Below are 6,837 nucleotides of genomic sequence, written 5' to 3'. Positions count from 1 at the left end.
TCCCTTGCATTATCGAGGCCTAAGTGAGAGAAGGGAGAGAAGTTTATTACAGAATTAGATTTTGGTCATACCTTCATCATGACTTCATCAAAGCCTGCAGTGAAGAGAAAGATTGGTGACGAGCACAGACAATTTCAGGAAAAGTGGGAGATGCAGTATTTCTTTGTTGAGCACAGGGGCATCCTTACATGTCTTGTTTTCTCAGAGAAAGTTGCAGTGCACAAGGAATACAACTTGAAACACCATTATTCAACTAAACATGCTGAGGAATGTGCAAAATATCAAGGAAATGAGAGAGCCAAGTGGGCTGCCAGTCTTAAAGCATGTCTAATGAGGCAACAAGATTTCTTCAAGAAAGCAACCAAAGAGAATGTTGCATCAGTTGAAGCTAGTACCATGGTTAGTATGATGATTGCTAAGGCAGGGAAACCATTCACAGAAGGAGAGTTTGTTTAAAAAAGAATGCATGTTATAGGCTGCAAGTATTATCTGTCCAGAAAAGAAAGGTCAGTTTAGCAAAATCAGCTTTTTTGCCAACACTGTGGCAGAGCACATTTCTGACATGTCAAGTGATATTTATCATCAATTGTGTGAGAAAGCCAATGTTTTGATGCATACTCAGTTGCTCTTGACGAGGGCACAGATAAAACAGACACTGCGCAGTTCACAATTTATGTCTGTGGTGTTGATTGCAATTTTGAATTGAGAGGGGAGCAGTTCACAATAATTCCAATGCATGGCCAGACCATTGCTAATGAGATATTTTGGCATCTGTATGATGCCATTGAGAATGCAGGTTTGCCATGGAAGAGGTTTGATGGAATAATAACCAATGGAGCGCCATCAATGATAGGGAGGAAAAATGAACTGGTGGCACTTGTTCAAAAAAAAAAACTTGAAGAGGAGGGTGTAGAGAAAGCCATTGCTCTTCACTGCATTATCCATCAGCAAGCCCTTTGCAGTAAATGCCTGCCTTGTGACAATGTGATGTCTGTTGTTGTGAAATGCATCAACCAAATCAGATCCAGGGGCTTATAGCATAGGAGGTCCCGTGCTCTTTTAGAGGAAATGGAATCAGAATATGGAGATGTGCCCTATTTCACTGAGGTACGTTGGCTCAGCAGGGGAAATGTCCTGAAAACATTTTTGAGTTGAGAGAAGAAGTGAAAGCCTTCATGGAGAAGGTTGGGAATGCTGTTTCTGAGTTGAGTGATCAAAATGGCTCATGGACTTAGCTTTTCTTGTTGACATCACACATAAGCTGAATGTATTAAATAAGATGTTACAAGGTCAGGGGCAGCTTATCAGTGCTGCCTATGACAACGTGAGAGCATTCTCCACAAAACTTGTGTTATAGAAATCCCAGCTCTCTCAAACAAACCTTTGCCATTTCCCAGCATGCAAGGAACTTGTGGATGCAGGCATACCATTCAGTGGGGAGAAATATACTGATGCTATTTTTAAGCTAGAGAAGGAATTTGATCACAGATTTGCAGACTTCAAATAGCACAGAGCCACTTTCCACATTTTTGTGGACCCCTTTTCCTTTGTTGTACAAGATGCCCCTCCTGTGCTTCAAATGGAGCTCATTGACCTGCAATGCAACTCTGATCTCAAAGCCAAGTTCAGGGATATTAGTGGAAAAGTAGACATGCATGGGGAATTTTTGAGAGAATTGCTCCCCAGCTTCCCTGAGCTTTCTTGAATTTCAAGCACACCATGTGCCTTTTTGGGAGCACATATTTGTGTGGAAAGTTATTCTCCACATTGAACTTGTCAAAGTACAGGTCTACACTTAATGATGATCATCTTCAAGCCATACTGAGGGTCTCAACTGCTTCCTCTCTAAAGCCACATGTGGTTCAGATTTGTGAGAAGAAGCGCTGTCAAGTCTCTGGCAGCAAGGAATAGGCAAAAGATACCATGTTCAGAAGAACTGTTCATGATCTTCACTCAATGTTCTATTCATGTTCAGAAGAAATAATTAAAACTGTTAATAATGACATTTGAGGACATTTTTTGTGAAATCCCTTATGCAGCCCTGCCTCACCCTGACTTTGTCTCCTGCGGCCCCTAGGTAAATTGAGTTTGAGATCTCTGTTTTTTTTTAATATAATTTTTATTTTGATCATAGTGGCTTACATATTGTTGACAATAATATTTTAGGTACATATTTACATAAAATCAGGGGGGGATTCCCATCACCAATATGTCCTCCCTACACCTCCATTTTCATCCTACCTCCCATATCCTCTTTCCTCACCCCCGGGGCTGCTAGAATATGTGGTCCCCTCTGTACCTAGCCTACTACTTAGTAGTCTTGCACCTGTTTGGTCTAGGTGCCTCCCATATTTTCCCCTCTAACTGGGAGGCAGGACAAGCTAGTTCAAGTTACGTGGTTTTGTTTAAAGAAGAGAAAAGTAATAAACTGGGGTAAAATTCTAATACGCCAATAATGGGCGGAATTCTTCTAGAGGCTCTCATCATCGGTTTGAGAGATGAAAGAGAAAAAGAAGGTGAAACACTCCACCAGTACACAAAGAAGTGTCAAATATCCAGTGAGGACTCCAACAATAACGATAAGCACCACAAAAAAAAAAAAAAGAGCCATGGTCTTGAGATAAGAAACATGGCAGAGCACATAAAGAAAGAAAAAAAGAGAAAAAATAAGTATAAACTTCAATAACCAGACCAAAACAAAGAAATCGACCAAAAATAGATAGGTAAATAATAATAATAATAATAATAATAATAATAATAAATGAAGATAAAAAATAATATATAAAAATAAACAATGTTTTGTGCTTTTTGCTTTTTTTCCCTCCTGTCCTGGCACAGTAAATATTGGGGTCATTCGAAAAGGAATTCACTTGGCCTAAGAGATATGGGGTTTCTCCACCCTTGGAGTATATTGTCATGGGATTAACTGTAGACTCTGTTCAGGATCATTTACTCTCCCGGTGGTGCTTTCATCGTGTTTGGAAGACTTCTGCTTCGTCCTGGGTGATAATATTAGACCTCTGTATCTAGAGATCTCAGTATCTGCACAGATCCAGGAGTGGGACTTATGATAAAGTCTTTCTTTGGGTTCTAGAGTTCTGTTCCCTCAATGTCATTTCAATCCATCTTCTGTGGTTGGTGGTCTTGGTCTTTGCACTGAACCTAGGATGGCACCTAGGATAGCGTCTTTCTTTGTGTTTCCAGAAGCCCCATTCCCAGGGTTTGAACTACGACCTGCACAACAACCATGATCCCCAGTTCCAAAGGTCTGGCAGAGACCTCTGTTTTACAGAGTTACTCATGAAGTTGTTTCGGCATTGAGTGTTCCAGCATTACCACCTCGCACTACTGTCCGCAATGCCTCTCCCTAAGACTGCTGCTCCCTTAGAAGGAGCAGGTAAAAAGAAGGTAAAAAATATTTTACTTGATATTGCTTGTTACAATACATATCTATAAAAGTGTTACTAAAGTAATTGCCTGAAGATTTACTGAACATATTCTTGCTATTTGAGCCATTTTTGTTACATTTACACTCATTGAGCTTAGTGGGTTTCTACACAATTTTCGCATCTGATTTTTCTTCTTTTACACTGGTTATCAGCTCTGAGAAGTTTGGAGTTGTGTGGCCTTGAAATTCAGGAGCTTTGGAGAGATGGGAGCTGGGTGTGGCTTAAATAATTTCATTCCTCAGCAAGCCAGCTAAAGAAGCAGGAAGCAGGATTAAGAACATTTTTTCCCCACTGGTTTGTTAGAGAAGGACCAGGTGACTGTTGGGGAAGTGGTTTGGTGTCAGATTCATGGAAGAAGGGCTTCCCCCGCTTTCCCTCCTCAGTGAGGACATTACCTCTGAGTCCACATTCCACATTCTTATTGATTCCTGCCACAAAACCTGGGGCTTCCACATCTAAGCATTGACTTCTGCCCTTTAAGTCCCAACTTCCTTATCTATGTAGATTTTGTGAAGCCTGAAGTAGAAGAGTCTCCATTTTGTCAACACAAAGTTAAGTTTTTATTTAAGACTAATAAGGCTAAGTTTCCATTTAAGGGCGAAGTTTCTATCCCAACAATAATGATGCAGAAAGAGTAATTTTATTTTTCTTTCTCCTCCTTCTCTCTTTTTCTTACAAGCAGACAACTTCATTTGTTTCTAGCAATCAGTTGGTGTAGTAGAAACAGCATGAGTAGAATAAAGCTGAAAATTTTTGTGACCAGAATTGTGAAAAAATTATAATTTTAGAGAATATATCTTCTTATTAAACTAATTTAAATCAGATTTTTTGTTTACTGCATCTGAGATGCTCACATACAAAATCTTTTCTGATATTTTTTCTTTTTATTCTAACTGTTGAAAAACTCAGGTCAGAACAGATCATTCTGATGACAGTCATCTTGTTTCTCTTGATCTACCTGCCTCCTTGGTGAATTTCATCCATTTCCATGGCTCTAATGACTATGTGTTGATAAACTCAAATCAGACATCACAATTGAATACCAAAGCCTTATTTCCAAATGTCATTAGTCATCCATTTATGAGTCACCCCAAAATTTCTAATTAGCACTGCATTGTTAAAATTTTTATTTATGATAGTACATCCTTGTCTTTCGATTATTTATTCAATAAATAAATAATTATTTATTATTTGCTTACATAGAGATATCAAGGTTTCATTCCTAATTTATCTCCTAGTTGTTATCTAGTCAGCTATATGTTTTTGTGTTTTCTATTTTCTATATCCTTGAATTTATTTTCTTCTTTTCACTCATGTAACTCTGTAGGCCAAATTCTTATCATCTCACATATGGAGTACTGTAAGCTCCTCTTGTTTGAACTCCAGCCATGAATTTCTCCCCCTTCCATCTTTCTCAAGATACAAATGTCAGTTATCTTTCCTGATTTACTCTTTTACCTAACTGGAAAATCAAACTTCTCAGCACTATAACCACAGCTCTTTAAGAAAAGACCCAACCCATCTCTCTGGGTTTATTGTTTTCTGCTCTTGACGTTTTCACACATTTCTAGGCTCCTTTCAATTATTATTATTATTATTTTGCTTTTCTCCAAACAGCCAATGTGTTTTTTCTTGAATCTTTGTAGTTATATAAATTTCCTCTGTTTCAAATACTATGGTCCTATTTCTCAGCTCTGTAACTTCTTTCAAAATGAATCTTAGTAGTGCTTTCAGCTCTCAAAAAGATTTTTGTCTTTCCTTGTTTTATATTCAAATCATGTATTATACATAAATGTTCATATTGCATTGAGAACATGGTGTTATATAGCTTTCTGTAATTTATAGTTTTTTTTGGGGGGGCACACCTAGTGATGCTCAGGGGTTACTCCTGGCTATTCGCTCAGAAATTGTTCCTAGCTTGGAGACCATATGGGATGCTGGGGGATTGAACTGCAGTCTGTCCAAGGTTAGCGTGTGTAAAGCAAACACTCTACCACTTGTGACACTGCTTCACACTTGTAATTTATAGTTTTATACTCTAGATCTATTCTCCATTGGCTCTTTTTATTTTATTTTATTTGTTTGTTTTTGAGCTACAACTGATGATGTTCCAGTTAATTCTGACTTGTACTCAGGAATCATTCCTGGCAATGCTACAGGAATCACATGAGATGCTGAGGGTTGGCTGCATGCAAAGCAAATGACCTACCAGCATACTATCTCTCTGGACCCTGAACTGGTAATTTTTGGGAGGTGCTCAAGACTTACTCATGACTCACTTCTCAGAGATCACACCTGGCAATGCTCAAGAGACCATACTGGGTGCCAAGTATTGAACCAAGGTGGGCTGCATGCAAAACACTCTCATTACTACATTATTGTTCCAGTCTTGACTATTGATTGTTCTTTTATAAAGAAAGAGAACATGATTTCTCTGAGAAAATATCAGGCTGGGTGATCACGATGTGAACCTTTCAATAGTCAATAGAAGGAAAAAGCTGCAGGATCTCACAGAGATCAACACTGTAAAATGTGGTTTTGTATTAATTGAAGTTTATGCTAATTGAACTCACAGTATCTTCGCTCTCTCACCTAAAAATTCCACTTCATCTTCTATGACAAATAATTTAGCAAATCTACTCCCAGTTTAAAAAAAATACATAAGGCCTTCCAATGCTTACCACACACAGGCTGTGTTCTTTACACTGACTATATAGAAAGAGGAGGTACAAGTAAATGCACCCCATATACACCTCAACCCAGGCCCTTTGCCTGGTCTGTATTGTGAATGGGGGGACAAAATAATTGCAAATTGAGCTCCTATATGACTCATCTATACCACTCCTAGGAATATATCCCAGGAACACACACACACACACACACACACACACACACACACACATCCCTTCCTCACACCTATATTCATTCCAGTACTATTTACAATACCTAGAATCTGGAAACACAAAGATGTCCTTCAACTGATGAATGACTAAAGAAACTGTTACATATACACAGTGGAATTTTATGCAGTTGTCAGAAGAGATGAAGTCATAAAATTTTCCTGTACACACACAATTTTTTTTCCTATACGTGACTGGACATGGAAACTATTATGCTGAGAGAAATAAGTCAGAGGGAGAGAAGTAGATGCAGAATGCCTCACTCATCCATGGGTTTTAAGAAAAATAAAAGATGTTGTAATAATGCCCAGAGACAATAGAGATGAGGGCTGGAAGGACTTGCCCATAATACGAAGCTCACCACTAAGAGTGGTGAGTGCATTTAGAGAAATAACTGCACTGACAACTATCATAACAATGTCAATGCATGAGAGAAGTATAATGCCTGTCTCAAATACAGGCATCGGGGGTGGGGGTGGGGTGGGGAT

General features: G+C 38.7%; 1 non-coding gene across 1 annotated transcript; it reads left to right on the top strand.

Moving 5' to 3' along the window:
• The first annotated feature begins 6,113 nt into the window (after positions 1-6,113).
• LOC126010116 (small nucleolar RNA SNORA51) lies at positions 6,114-6,251 on the top strand. The gene has a single exon (XR_007496253.1). It is a non-coding gene; the product is annotated as a small nucleolar RNA SNORA51 (small nucleolar RNA).
• The last annotated feature ends 586 nt before the right edge of the window (positions 6,252-6,837 follow it).

Source organism: Suncus etruscus, chromosome 5 (genome assembly GCF_024139225.1).
Source record: "Suncus etruscus isolate mSunEtr1 chromosome 5, mSunEtr1.pri.cur, whole genome shotgun sequence".
Lineage (NCBI taxonomy): Eukaryota > Metazoa > Chordata > Mammalia > Eulipotyphla > Soricidae > Suncus > Suncus etruscus.
This window is presented reverse-complemented; position numbering and strand designations above follow the sequence as displayed.